Source organism: Triticum urartu, chromosome 4, assembly GCF_003073215.2.
Source record: "Triticum urartu cultivar G1812 chromosome 4, Tu2.1, whole genome shotgun sequence".
Taxonomy (NCBI): Eukaryota; Viridiplantae; Streptophyta; class Magnoliopsida; order Poales; family Poaceae; genus Triticum; species Triticum urartu.
Genome location: NC_053025.1, coordinates 488,974,919 through 488,988,562, shown reverse-complemented (window position 1 = coordinate 488,988,562; position 13,644 = coordinate 488,974,919).

Genomic DNA, 13,644 nt, shown 5'->3' with positions numbered 1-13,644 from the left:
ATAAGGCCCTGTACGGTTTGAAGCAGGCACCCAGGGCATGGTATTCACGGTTAAGTATGAAACTTCAGTCACTTGGCTTTGTTCCATCAAAATCTGATACATCCTTGTTCATCTATAACAAGCACAAAACATCCATATTTGTTTTAATATATGTTGATGACATAATTGTCACTAGCTCTTCTGATGGAGCCGTGACAACATTGCTTAAGGATTTAGGCTCTGAGTTTGCTCTCAAGGACTTGGGAGATCTGCACTTTTTCTTGGGTATTGAGGTTGAGGGAGTCCTGGATTAGGGGGTGTCCGGATAACCAGACTATACCTTCAGCCGGACTCCTAGACTATGAAGATACAAGATTGAAGACTTCGTCCCGTGTCCGGAAGGGACTTTCCTTGGCGTGGAAGGCAAGCTTGGCGATACGGATATGCATATCTCCTACCAATGTAACCGAATTTGTGTAACCCTAACCCTCTCCGGTGTCTATATAAACCGGAGGGTTTTAGTCCGTAGGACAAGATACAGAACAACAATCATACCATAGGCTAGCTTCTAGGGTTTAGCCTCTCCGATCTCGTGGTAGATCTACTCTTGTACTACCCATATCATCAATATTAATCAAGAAGGACATAGGGTTTTACCTCCATCGAGAGGGCCCGAACCTGGGTAAAACTTCGTGTCCCTTGCCTCCTGTTACCATCCGGCCTAGACGCACAGTTCGGGACCTCCTACCCGAGATCCGCCGGTTTTGACACCGACATTGGTGCTTTCATTGAGAGTTCCTCTGTGTTGTCGCCGTCAGGCTTGATGGCTCCTACGATCATCAATGGCGATGCAGTCCAGGGTGAGACCTTCCTCCCCGGACAGATCTTCGTCTTCGGCGGCTTTGCACTGCGGGCCAATTCACTTGGCCATCTGGAGCAGATCGAAAGCTACGCCCCTGGCCGTCAGGTCAGATTTGGAAGTTTAAACTACACGGCTGACATCCGCGGGGACTTGATCTTCGACGGACTCGAGCCACTGCCGAGCACGCCGCACTGTCATGAAGAGCATGATCTAGCTCTGCCGCCGAACAGTGCCCTGGAGGCCCCACCCGCATCGGCGTCACCCTTAATTTGGAGCCAACTGCGCCGATCGAGGATGGGTGGTTGGACGCCGCCTCGGGGGCTGCGATCCCAACGGCGATCGAGCCGAACACCAGCCCCGCACTCTGTGAGACTCTCGACTCCAAGGAGCCGGACTCCTCTCCGGACTCCGAACCCTCCACGCCCCTGCCGATCGAATCCGATTGGGCGCCGATTATGGAGTTTACTGCCGTGGACATCTTTCAGCACTCGCCTTTCGCGATATTCTGAAGAGCCCAGGCCGGACTACGGTCAGCAAGGTTGGGATTCGGACGATGAAGAAATTCAAAGCCCACCCACCACCCACTTTGTAGCCACTGTCGACGACTTAACCGACATGCTCGACTTCGACTCCGAAGACATCGACGGTATGCACGCCGATGAAGGAGACGATGAAGAACCAGCGCCTATCAGGCCCTGGAAAGCCACCTCGTCATATGACATATACATGGTGGACACCCCAAAAGAAGGAGATGACGATGGAACAGCGGAGGATGACCCCTCCAAGAAACAGCCTAAACGCCGGCGTCAGCGGCGCCGCTCAAAATCCCGCCAAAACAAATACGGTGATTCCAGCACGGGAGATAATAATACTCCGGAAAGTGCCGAAGAAAACCCCCTCCAGCAAGATTTAGCACAGGGGGATGGAGAAACCAGCCCTCATGAGAGAGCGGCACACAGAGAGGTCGAGGACGATAATTATATGCCTCCCTCCGAAGACGAGGCAAGCCTCGACGACGACGAATTCATCGTGCCAGAGGATCCCGTCGAGCAAGAGCATTTTCAAAGCAGGCTTATGGCCACGGCAAGAAGCCTCAAGAAAAAAACAGCAACAGCTTAGAGCTGATCAAGATTTTCTAGTCGACAGATGGACTGAAGTCCTTGCGGCCGAAGAGCACACACTCGAACGCCCCTCCAAGAGCTACCCAAAGCGCAGGTTGCTACCCCGATTAGAGGAGGAAGCACTTGATGCGGCCGATCGTCCACCTCGTGGACGCGACAGAGAGGCCTCTCGGCCCTCCACTCAAGCCGCACCCCGTACCAAGGCACGGGAATATGCGCCGGACTTACGAGATATGTTGGAGGACAAGGCAAGGCAAACAAGATCGATCATCGGATCGCGTGGGTGCCCCACGGCTCGAGACGGGAACCGTCACGCCGGCCACAAATTCGGCAGGACCGAACACAGTAGACAAAGCTCATTGGAGCTATGTCGTGATATACCCCAGTACAGAGGCGCCGCACACCCACTATGCTTCACAGACGAAATAATGGATCATCAAATCCCCGAGGGTTTCAAACCCGTAAATATCGAATCATGTGATGGCACAACAGATCCTGTGGTATGGATCGAGGATTGTCTCCTTCATATCCACATGGCCCGCGGCGATGATTTCCACGCCATCAAATACCTCCCACTCAAGCTTAAAGGACCAGCTCGGCATTGGCTTAACAGCTTGCCAACAGGATCAATCAGTTGTTGGGAGGACCTGGAAGGCGCATTCCTGGGCAATTCCCAGGGCACTTATGTGCGACCCCCAGACGCCGATGACCTAAGTCACATAATTCAGCAGCCAAAGGAATCGGCCAGGAAATTCTGCACATAGTTCCTAACAAAGAAAAATCAAATAGTCGACTGTCCGGACGCTGAGGCCCTAGCAGCCTTCAAGCACAATATCCGTGACGAGTGGCTTGCCCGGCACCTTGGATAGGAAAAGCCGAAGTCTATGGCAGCACTCACGATACTCATGACCCGCTTTTGCGCGGGAGAAGACAGCTGGCTTGCTCGTAGCAACAATATGACCAAGAACCCTGGTAATTCGGATACCAGGGACAGTAGTGGCAGGTCGCGTCGCATTAACGGCGACAATGCTGAGGATACGGCAGTTAATGCCGGATTCAGAGGCTCTAAATCTGGTCATCGGAAAAAGCCATTCAAAAGGAATCCTAGGGGCCCGTCCAGTTTGGACCGAATACTCGACCACTTGTGCCAGATACATGGCACCCCTGAAAAGCCGGCCAATCACACCAACAGGGATTGCTGGGTGTTCAAGCAGGTAGGCAAGTTAAACGCCGAAAATGAAGACAAGGGGCTGCATAGCGATGATGACGAGGAGCCCCAGCCGCCGAACAACAGTGGACAGAAGGGTTTTCCCCCACAAGTGCGGACGGTGAACATCATATACGCAACCCACGTCCCCAAAATTGAGCGGACGCACGCGTTAAGGGATGTATACGCGGTAGAGCCAGTCGCCCCAAAGTTCAACCCATGGTCCTCCTGCCCGATCACCTTTGATCGAAGGGACCATCCCACTAGCATCCGTCATGGCGGATTCGCCGCATTGGTTCTAGACCCAATTATTGACGAATTTCATCTCACTAGAGTCCTTATGGACGGCGGCAGCAGCCTGAACCTGCTTTACCAGGATACAGTGCGGAAAATGGGCATAGATCCCTCGAGGATTAAGCCCACCAAAACGACCTTTAAAGGCGTAATACCAGGTGTAGAGGCCAACTGTACAGGCTCAGTCACACTTGAAGTGGTCTTCGAATCTCCGGATAATTTCCGAAGCGAGGAGTTAATCTTCGACATAGTCCCATTCCGTAGTGGCTATCACGCACTGCTCGGGCGAACCGCATTCGCCAAGTTCAATGCGGTACCGCACTACGCATACCTTAAGCTCAAGATGCCAGGACCTCGAGGAGTAATTATGGTCAATGGAAACACCGAACGCTCCCTCCAAACGGAGGAGCACACGGCAGCCCTTGCAGTGGAAGTACAAAGCAGCCTCTCCAGGCAGTTCTCCAGTCCGGCCACCGTCAAGCGTGCCCGGAGTAACCTACAACAAGACTGCCTGGCACGATCCGAGCAGGCGTAGCAATGCGGCCCCAACCCCAGCCCTTGTAAAAATGCGACACCAGTACTTCGTGTACATAACTACGCTCTAGAAATACCATGGGTATAGGGGGAGGGGCACCATCACGGCACGCCCGAAACACGGCTTAAACCGCACCAGGGGCTGCCGATTTTTTAATTTTCTCTTAATTTCAGGACTCCACTCTTCGGAAGGCCTGTTCGGCAGTTCAATTGCTGCACAAATGATGCAAGAACCAGGGAAGCAGACAAGCCACGCCACATTACGGAACTCCCAGGTGGTCTCTATCACAAGCAGTATACCTGTTTCGCATACTATTCCGCAGCTTGCCCCTGGAACAGACATGTTACATAGTCCAACCTTTTGCTTATCGCATTATTTGTATCGTTCTGCTTTGATCGCAGCCCTCTTTATTAAACAGTGCATAGCTTTTGTCTATTTTTTGCATTACTCTTATATATATATATATATATATATATATATATACAGACAGTCCATTCTGCTAATATTAGCAGAATAACTATTCTGCACAACACTTCGGCACTGCACGCTCAACAGAAGCGCACTGCATCATTTTGACCACGAGCACTGCAATAGACTAGTGAACTTCTCGTCGGAAAAAACTGCACGCGTTATTTTTTCGGTACTGTTTTCGCTCTAATTTTTTAACCGTTTATCGGAATGAGGCGTGTAATATACCATTGAAAAACTATGGATTAGGCGCAACTTTGACATGTTGAACACTTTTCGAGATTCCACACGGTTTAAGAGCAGTTTTGAAAATAGTGCGGCGGATGACGAGTGGCAGCGAGCATTTTTTCATGTTTTTTTTCTAAACTGCTTGTTGGAATGAAGCAAATGATACACCGTTGGATAGATATCGTCTAGGCGCATCTTTTCATATATAAATCTTTCTCTAATTCATTACGGTTTAAGAGTAGTTTCAAATTTACTAAATCGCGAAACTCTGTTTTTCAAATTTTTTGAAATTTTCGGTACTGTTTTTGCGCCATTTTTCTAACCGTTTGTCGAAACGAGACATATGATAGGCCGTTGAAAATCTATGGACGAGGTGCAACTTTGTTATGTTGAAATGGTTTTGAGATTCCTTACGGTTTTAAGTTAATTTGGAAAATCGTGCGGCGGACGACGAGTGGCAGCGGCCGTTTTCAGGAAATTTTTACAAACCGGTTGTCGAAATGATTCAAGTGATATGCTGTTGGAAAGATATCGACGAGACACAACTTTTTCATGTAGAACACTCTCTCTAATTCCTTACGGTTTAAGAGCAGTTTTAAATTTACCGAAATGCGGACACTCTGTTTTTCGCGACACCCAAATCGACGTGGGTACTTCATCTGGCTGAAAACCGCACTGCATCGGATGAAAAGCCGCACTGCATCCGATGGGTAAGAGAAGTGCATGGTTTCTTTTATTCAAACGTAATTTTTTCAAGGACGAGAAAGTAGAGTGCACTTCACATCGGGTGTAAATGAACCACAACATTATCAAGAAGTGAACCGCATTACTTTTTTCCGCGTCCGTAATAATTTTTTGCACTTACGGGATGAACAACATCACACGTCCGACCGCACTGCTTCAGAATGAAAACCGCACTACATCGGACGGGCAAGCGAGCTGCATAATTTTTTTTGTCGGGCGTTATTTTTCTCATAGGAGTTTTTGTTGTTTTTTTTAACTTTTTTTATGAACGAGAGTGGACCGCTGAGACTAGGGCAAGTGAACCACATCATATATCGAAGTGCACCGCTTTACTTTTTTGTTCTTTCGCTAAATTTTTCACAATTTCATGTTAGGCGTAAGTGAACAGCATCACTCTCGAAAGTGAACCACATTCGAGGACCAAACACACTTCAAGTGTTGATTTTAGTCGAGTGAGTTTTGAATTTTTTTCTTACAACGTCTTTGTAAATCAGGAAAATCAACAATAAATAACTACAACAGTACGCCCAGCCACACCGCACTGATGACTCACCCGTACTGCAGTGCACCCATGATGACGAGCTGCACCTGCACGAGCACTGAACCGCAACACGCGCGCCTTCGAGCTGCACGTCCACACCAAGCAAAATGCAGAAAAATGCATGCCGCACACATCTGTACTGCAGCGTCGCACGGCCGGAATCCAACTAGATGTGTATTGTCCTCTCACGTGCTCGCCTACTGCACCGAGGACCCAACCGAGCTGCAAAAGTGTCGGGACCCCGATCCTAAGTCACACCGATCTAGCATGTAACACATCATATCACTTTGCGGCCTCACGCACGGTATTCCCACGGGTGCCACCTTACCTGGCCCGAGACCGTTTGCGCCTTTTGGCTCACGTATATGATAGTGTCGCTAGCATCCATATGACAAAGAACCCGGGCCGACATGGCTAGTCGTGAACCCAAAGCGGTGCTAACCTATGGGGACAGGCATACATGAATCACATCGAGCATGTCGGTCAACAGCATATGAATCCGGGCTGTAGCACTGGGCTAACAGGACTCCGGGGAACCCGGGCTGTAGCAGGCTAGGCAGGACTCCGGAAGTCACCGCGTGACATTTCCCCGAAGGGACAGACACAGGAACGAAGTGGAACACATGCCGGCCAGTCAAGTGTTCTGAGCAGTAGTGCTGGGCTAGCAGGACTCCGGTGAACCGGGCTGTAGCGGACTACTATGGCTCAAGGAAGCACTAGACTACATTTCCCCATAAGAGAGGTTGCCAAGGACAAACAACTAGATTGTCGGGTCCCACACATAGCAATACACGTCACACGTACGCATAACATGCAAGTATGTGTTGTACAACATGGCATCACAACATAACGCAAACTCATATAGATAAAGGCTCAGAAGAGCCACATAGCATTAAATACAAACAGGGGTCACATGACCCATCATTCAGAGCATACAAGCAACAAGCGGAAGCATTACATGTCTGAGTACAGACAACTACAAATGAAAAAAGGCTGAGGAGCCCGACTATCTACAACATCCGATCAAGATCGTAGCTGAGGTACAAGCTACTTGTCGAAGTCCACGTAAACTAGTAAGACCGAAGTCTCCGCTGCAAAAACATAAATAAAGCAACATGAGTACAAAGGTACTCAGCAAGACTTACATCAGATCCTATCATACATGCACTTGTATCAAGAAAGTAATGTGGAGTTTAGTTGCAGTAAGCCAGCTTTGACTCAGTGGCTATCCTGTACTACGACTACTGGTAACTCTTTTGAGGTGGCGCACATGAGTCCACTAATCACCACGTCAATACACTACTATGGATTCATTCCCGTCTTCCTACGAGAAGTCCATCCATAGCAATCACACTTGTCTTGAGCATTTTAGAGTATCCACTTCAAGTTGTCTATGTACCACGTAAGCATCCAAGAAGTCCGTAACCGAGGACACGGCTATTCGAATAGATCATGATAACCCTGCAGGGGTGTACTTCTTCACACACGCTCTCACCACTTATCACCATGTACACGTCATGTACCTCGACAACCTTCAAGCGGAAGCCTGGCGAGGGTGTCGGCCACGACCTGACTAACCACATAGGACTCTAGTCCAGGTTTATCGCCTATTCGGGTTCCATCCGCAAGGAGATCCGGCCGGGGTGTCGCTCACGGCCCCAAACGATGTGTGCAGGGTTCCCAAGCCCACCTCGCCGGATGGATCTACGCTTGGTACACCGTGCCACTTGTGCCTAGTCTGTCCCAAGCCCACCTGGCCAGGTGCCACTTGGTAGACTACTAACACTACCTACAAACACCAGAAACTAATTGCAACTCCTGGACAGAGATCAAGTTGGTCAATAAGTCGAGAGAGCTTGGAGTGCCCGGAGCCCAATGTGTGGTAGTAGCTAGTCATTGGACAACATACACATAACTCAGTGCTTAAGGATGGTTCCAGTGAGACAACCCACCATGTACTCCTACATGGCCTCTCACCGCTACCTTTACCAAATCGTGTTCACACGCTTAACTCTCAGCACCAGAACATATCGTACCACTCCAATTCATTCCCGATGAATCAGACCTGACACAACTCTAAGCAATAGCAGGCATGGCATGGCAAGAACACAACATGGCTCAATCAACTCCTACACATGCTAGTGGGTTTTAACTATTTACTGTGGCAATGACAGGTCATGCAGAGGAATGGATTCAACTACCGCAGCATAAAGTAGCAGTTGAATCATTGTTGTCCTAATGCAATAATGAGAGCAGGAGTGAGAGAGTAGGATTGTACCGGAATGAACAAGGGGGTTTGTTTGCCTGGTAGATCAACACGGGGGCACTGCTCCACTGATAGGTACTCTCGAACACTTTCCAGAGCAGGACCTATCGAGAAGGAATGGTGTCGGAAATCAAACACAAGCATATGCAACATTATGATGCATGAACATGGCATGAGTATGTGATGTTGTTTGAGCTAAGGCAACCAGCATTCAATTAGTTAAAGTCCATTTGAACTAAAGATTCAAATGCATCTTTAACATAAGCTCTTAAATATGCCATTTTAGTGTTTCCCTTATACAGCATGTATAGATTGGTTTTTCATGCATGAAAATGGTACAGATGGATAGATTGAATTTTTCTGATAATTTTTCATATATAAATTATTTCAATCTGAGCTACGGTTGAATTTCTATGAATTTTTGAAGTTTATATCATTTTCTCGAATTTCCTGATTTATTTTAATACCAGAAAATGATATATTGCGTCAGCATGACGGCAGCATTGCGTCAGCAGGTCAACGAAGCTGTCTGAGTCAAACCTGACGACCGGGTCCCACATGTCATTGGCTCATTGTTAACTGGGAGTTAATCCCGTGTTGACTGGGATTTGACCTGTTGCGGGGCCCGCCTGTCAGTATCTGTTAGAGAGGGGTTAGTGGTGATTAGCGCCTAGCTAAACGTCCACGTCAGCCCACCGGAGTTCGGCCGGCGACGACCTCAACCGCGGCGGAAACTCGCCGGAAAACAGCTACGGGGCTCGGTTTTGCACGTGGTTTGCGTCTACGGTTAGCTGAAGGTCTCGCGCATCTAAAGGAGGCAACGGCTCGCGCCAGAGTGGACTAAATCGACGGTGGCGGCAGCTTTTGCGGCGGCCGGAGTTCGGCCTCGACCGGAATCGTGGCTGCAGCGTGCAAAAGACAAGGGGGAGAGGGGGATTCGAGGTGGGAGGTCATGGCGGAGTTGTTGAGCAGGCCAGTGGGCTCGGGGAGGCGCTGAAGACGGCCAATCGGAGTCGGCGGTCGGCGGCGTCCAAGGATGAAGACGATGGCGACGGCGGCTCCACAGGGTGTCCGGCGTCTTGTGGCTTGACGGAGAGGAAGAGGGAGATGCGGCGAAGCTCTCAGGATTGTCGGAGAGGCGAGGGGGAGGAGGTGGCTGCGGCTATGGCGAACGGCGGTGACGGCAGCGCTCGGGCGCGGTGAGAGAGAGCGAGGGAGAGGAGAGGAATGGGCACGGGAGAGTGAGAGGGGAACGAGGCGGCGTGTGGCGTCGTCCAGGGAGGCCAGAGCGACGAGGAGGGGAAGCAGGAGGTGGCGGGGAGACGTGGCCACGGCCGACTGGCACGGCCACGCAGCAGCTCCTACTGGCAGGAGCTTGAAGAAGCTCCTGGCAGTTGGGCTGGGCCGGCCTGGTGGGCCGCTGGCAAGGCCAGGCTGCACAGGGAATGCAGGTAAGTATTTCCCTTACTTTGTTTTCTTTTCTATTTTTCTGACATTTGTTTTGATTTGATAAAAATACCAAATCATTTTATTTAATTCTGACAATTTTTGCAGGGCCTAAGGGATTATTCCAAAGCCCCTCACCAAAATTCAGAATTATTGGACAATATTTTATATATATAAAAATATTTATCCAATGCAAATAATTACTGGATTAATTCCAAATGGCCAAAATAAATATTTATGAGCTCCTAAAATATTGGTTTGAAATTTTACCTCTGTCCAATATTTTCAAAGAGAGACATGAACATTTTCTTGGACCCTTTTGGAGCAATTTTTATCTGGGTCATTTCCAGAAATGATTTCTGAGGGTTTTACAAATCCCCATTTCAAATTTAAATGAAATTTAAACGTGATGCACACATGACTAGCTAGCCTAGGTCATACCAGAACTAGGGATGTGACAAAGAGGCACCCCGCACTGCTGCATGTCAACTGCACTGCTGGGACAAACATGAATGAGTCCAGCGAACTGCCTTGTGTTAAGCTGATTTGTTCGGCTACCGATGCCGCACTACTTTGCCCGCACGCGCCCTATTTTGCTGCACTGCACGACTACGGATATTGAACTACATGAAGCACTCTCACCCTACAGAGAGATCCATGGAAAAAAACTACATAGGGATAAGGCACCGGTGAGCATCACGAGCACTGAAGCCGCAACGGATGCACAAGAGAACTGCATAACGCGAGCCTTCGTCGGTGAGACCCTGCGAGCAGCATGAGGCGCCAGTGCTCTAAATCGCGAGCACATCAAATGGAAGCTGCACGCCAGTGATTCCCGATCCCATCTGCACAAAAACAATTTCTTTGTAAAAAACAAAATAAAAAGGAACTGCAGCGCACGCCTAATGGACTGCAAGCATGAGGTGGAGAAAGGGGGCAGGGGGTGGGAGGGGAGTAGGAGTGGGATTTTGTCTTAGCGGCGATGGGATCTGGCCGGAGATGCGAGGTGTAGCACCTCCTCGTCCTTCCAGTGCGCCGGTGCCGCTCGCCGTCCTCTGTGCCCCGCGCGTGCCCCCACCCGTGTGTGGTGGAGAATCCTCATCCTCCTCTCTGGCATGCCATGGGGATGGTGGCCCGCGGCAGAGAACCTAGTGGGCAGACGAGGTAGGGGGAAGGAGCCCCCTGGGGGCAAAGGTGCGGCGGCCGGGGCGCCTGCATCTGGCGGCAGCTGGAGGTCCGCTTGATCCAGCCACTCGGGGCAGAAGGAGGTCAACGGGGCAGGGGAGGGCTCTGGATCCGGCAACCACAGTGTAGAACGAGGTTACCGGCGCAGGGTGCTATGGATCCAACCACCGGAGCGCTGAAGGAGGTCATCAGGCGACGGCAGTGGTTTGGGGAAGCCGGCCTTGGTAGATCAGCCGCCGGCGCTCTCCATGGTGGCGGGCGCGTGGCGCGGTGGGAGGGAGGTAGGATGGCGTCACGGGGGAGGGAGGTGGTGGTGCGGCGTGGAGGACGGAGGTGGAGCGGCGATGCGGGGGAGGGAGGTGGTGGAAGGAGGTAGTGCGGGGTGGGGTGGGCGCAGCCCTGGCTGAAGGAAGGAGGTGGAGGGGAGAGGTCGTGGGTGGAGAAGGAGGTGGAGGGATTGTGATCGTGGTCGTGCGGGAGGTGGGTTGGGGTGTTATCAGAATAAGCGATCCGGTGTGCAGAATAAGGTCTTAAGGGGTGTTATTAGAATAGACCCACCCTATATATATATGTGTTCCTTAACGACATATTGCAGCCGTACACTTTGGTACGGCCTAAATACGCCAGGGGCTTTAGTACCCCTCAATATGGTGTGAGAAGTCCGAACAATTTAACAAGTGCGGCACCCCGAACTTATAGCATTATATGCATCAACTCCGAATCATGTCTTGGGTCAATAGTTGGGTTTGCCCGGCTCCTATGTTTTGGTGCCTTACGTTCCACTATATCGGCTAAGGTAGCACTAGGAGAACCACTGCGATTGTGCCCCAGTTGAGCTGGGTCGAGCACCTCAGTGGAGAAAGCTAAAACTGACTGTCATGATGAAGCGAGAGCTGGTCGCTGTTCGAGAGGTTTTTCGAGTCCCTAAAGACTTATGCCGCTTAGAGAGAGGAGCCGGCTCTGTCCGGCCAAGGCGTGGATAGCGCCCCGAACTCGGTCTTCCAAATACCAGGGGCTTCGCCGAAATTTAAAATTATAGAATTCTATGGCTAAGTGAGAGTGTTCAAGCATTATAGTCCGATTGCCTTGTTCGTTGGGCTGAGCGCCTCCCTCGAAGGACCCAAACATGGGGAAAAGAGCGCTCAGGTTTATCCCCGAACACCCCAGCACTAGCGGCACGGGGGCAGAAGCCGACGACTTGCCATCTCTCAGAATTGATAAACAGCCACACAGAAGGTAATATTTTAAATTCAAACAGCATTGCTTAGCGCATATGAACAAGTTTTCAGCGCACAAGACAAAACGAGCAAGTTTCACTCAAAAATTACATCCCTAGAACATTCATCCGCCACAAGGCAGGCACCCTTCAGAACATCCTTATAATAATTCTCGGGCTTGCGATGCTCTTTCCCCGGCGGTGGCCCGTCCTTCATGAGCTTCTCAGCATCCAGCTTGCCTAGTGCACCTTAGCACGGGCAAGGGCCCTACGGGCACCTTCAATGCAGACAGAGCGCTTGATGACTTCGAGCCTTGGACAGGCCTCCACCAGCCACCGCACCAGCCCGAAATAGCTCCCAGGCAGAGCCCCTCCAGGCCACAGCCAAACTATGAGGCCCTTCATGGCCTGTTCGGCCGCCTTGTGGAGCTCGACCAGTTGCTTCAGATGGTCGCTGAGGGGCACGGGGTGTCCGGCCTCAGCATACTGAGACCAGAACACCTTCTCTGTCGAGCTGCCCTCCTCGGCTCGATAGAACGCAGCGGCATCGGACACACTCCAGGGAAGATCTGTGAACGCTCCTGGAGAGCTCCGGATTCGGGTAAGCAACAAGTAACTCACGTTTATGTGTTTGCTTTGCATAAATAATGCCTTACCCGCCGCTATCTTCTTCACCTCATCCAACTCCTGGAGGGTCTTCTGGGATTCGGCCTTGGCAGACTTGGCATTTTCAATAGCCACCACGAGCTCGGACGCTCGCGTCTTTGAGTCAAGCTCCAAAATCTCATGTTTTTCCATGAGAACCTGGAGCTCTTGCCGTACCTTGCCAACCTCGGCCTCATACTTCTCCCGCTCGGTGCGCTCCGTGGCCGCCCTCTTCTCGGCCTCGACCAGCGCTTGCTTAAGGGTCGCCACCTCAGACGTCTCCTACAATAGCCACGATAATCCTGTCATTTTTTGCAATTGCACCTTTTTATACATATATTTAAAAAAGGTATTTCTTACCTTCATTGTCCTCGAGCTGCTTCTTGGCACGCCCGAGCTCTTGCTCGGACCGCTCGAGATTCTGCTTTAGCGTGTCCACTTCCGCAGTCATTGCGGCGGACGCAAGAAAAGAAGCCTGCATACGCATATTGACTCCTTTTTGTTAGACTCCTGCGAATTTTATTTGATCCTCTATTCGGCTTTTCTTCCTAAACGCCAAACAGAGCATCAGGGGCTACTGTCTATGCGGTAATATTATTTACACATTCTTTACTTACCTCAAAGCCTGTTAAAAGGCTAGTACAAGCTTCAGTCAGTCCGCTCTTGGCGAACTGAACCTTCTGGACCACCGCACTCATAATGGTGCAGTGCTCCTCGTCGATGGAGGCGCCTTGGAGCGCCTCCAACAGATTGTCCGGCGCCTCCGGTTGGATGGGGGTCACCGGCACGGTGGGCTTGCTCCTCTTGGAAGGAGGTCCCCTGCCAGACTCTGGAACCTTTGAAGGTTCCGGAGCGGTGTCCGGCCTAGAGCCGGACTTGGAGCCCTGGGGGGTTTCATCCCCTTTAC